At 41.2% G+C, this 2164-nt stretch overlaps 1 protein-coding gene across 1 annotated transcript in view; it reads right to left on the bottom strand.

Moving 5' to 3' along the window:
- The window catches only part of LOC118419695 (ankyrin repeat domain-containing protein 29-like), a 14613-nt gene that overhangs the window by 11392 nt on the left and 1057 nt on the right, over nucleotides 1–2164 (bottom strand). The gene's annotated exons all lie outside the window — the stretch shown is intronic.

Below are 2164 nucleotides of genomic sequence, written 5' to 3'. Positions count from 1 at the left end.
GAAGTAGTCTTATAGTTCGTCAAAGGACTTCAGTGTTCTATGGTGTCCAATACAAAGAGAGTTAGACAGCTATCCTTGTCAGCTAATTTGTGAGTGAGATTCCATGCGGCATTTTTCAAAGATGCCAAATGTCTCTCAGGGCTCGCTGGAAGGAGTCTTCTATCTCTTCAAAGTACTCGTCATGCCCACAGCACTTCTTGTGTCCGACAGACCAGTGTTGTATCTGACAGTCACGGCTGCAGTAGCGGGTCAGCTTGCACCGGCCACACAGCTTCAGGGTTCCGGTTTTCATGTAGAAGATGTAACAGGTAAACAATCAATATTGAAGGACTGTGTAGATGTCCGAAAAATTGTCGTCTTCCTTTCACAAGGTATCTTATTTTTTATTAGTTATTTTATATGGAAACATACTTTCTTTTGGTTAACTTACACAGACAATAATGTTGATTTGCACACACGATAGCATGGTAAAATATATGGTGAAGAAATATTTTTACGATGATAACATCATTAGCAAAACCTACCTTTTGCCTGGTTTGCCACACTTAGGGTTGCAGCATCTCAACAGCTTGGACTTCTTCGCCTCTTCTATCAGCTTCCAACTCTCTTCATTTTCATCGCTCCTAGTGGAATACATAACCCATTTAGGGAACTAGGCCAGGAAATATCAATCTATCTGACGGTGTTTTCTATTTGACACACATAAATTACTACTTTAGGACATCAGAGTTGCTCTGTATGGATCAGAACAGTATAAAACCACACACACATACATAATTAATGAGAAAATGTTATGAACCAGCTCTGTCCCATTATAGGACTATCCCAACATGTGACCTTTGTAACTGAGAAAGAGCACTCGGATAGACTAACATTAGGCAAGTGAAAACCTAATTCGCATAGTTGATGAGAAAATACTGTGGTCTATTTGTGGTCAATGACGGGAAATTCACACTTGGGGCATTTAAAGTTATGTACATGTGAACATAGATTATGCAAATGTTGAACTCATTTGCATAAATTATAAAGAAATATTGTTACAGTATTATTCCATAATTAAGATAGAGATAATCATCTAACATACTTTATTCAAATGAGGACCTTATTTGCATAATTTATGACAAACACATAAAACACATCAGTTGTAAAGCTTTGGCGTGGAATTCTAGTGACAAAGAAACAAACAGTTTCACGACCCCATACATGTATCTTCACTTTGAAGGTAACAAGTTTTTAACATAACAAATCTAAAATTGTTCAATGTACAGGTTCATATTCCCCCAAAAATGCAACACCTACTTTATAGCCCGGCAATGACCACCGGTCAAATCAGGTCTTGCTCCGAGTTCTAGCAGTCTCCGAACTGTGTCGACATGGTTGTGATCACAGGCTCTCATGAGTGGTGTGTTCTGACAGCTGTCACGTACGTCCAATGTTGCACCATGCTGCACCAGCAAGTCCACTATTTCTGTCCTCCCTAAGATGGATTTGTGTCACGAGAATTACATATCAACTTGACAAGCAAAATATTCGCACCTGTAGCACGTGTACTCGTATATAACATTTTGTATTGTTTTTTAGCTTTGGTTAACAATCATTTTCCTGTCAATAAAAGGAAAAGCATTTATCTCAAACTTCGTACTAACAATACGCGCATCTGTAGTAATCTGATCTTAGCAGACTTAGCCGTATAAGTGTAGGGGCGCGAAAGTAAGAATGCAATTGACCTTGGAGATAACATAAGAGAGGTGGGGGCAGGTTGAGGTCAGGAAGAAATTGGTCGGCTGTAGAGGCGATAGAAGAAGCCAGGAGTAGGCTGGAGCACAGAGACACTGTGGGAGTGGTGGTTCAGTGCACATTAGGCCGTTAGATTCGCCAGTATCCAGCAGGAAGACGAAAGTTGGGATCCGTGGGATCCTAGGCCTTTTTGCTCAAAGCGCAACTCCCTAGGAAGGCTTTTCTCGTGATGCTGATAATACCGTGAGGAGAACAATAAATGCAAACAAACAGTAAGGTAATGACGACGAATAAGCATCTACCTACCGTTGATCGCTGCTGCATGAAGGGGTGCGAATGCGCTCCTGTCTGATCTCTTCACCAAAGACGCCCCCTTGCAGAGCAGCAGTCTCGCGGTGTCTACATCTCCCATGCAGGAGGCATGGAA

Source organism: Branchiostoma floridae, chromosome 7 (genome assembly GCF_000003815.2).
Source record: "Branchiostoma floridae strain S238N-H82 chromosome 7, Bfl_VNyyK, whole genome shotgun sequence".
In the NCBI taxonomy this organism is placed as follows: Eukaryota; Metazoa; Chordata; class Leptocardii; order Amphioxiformes; family Branchiostomatidae; genus Branchiostoma; species Branchiostoma floridae.
This window is presented reverse-complemented; position numbering and strand designations above follow the sequence as displayed.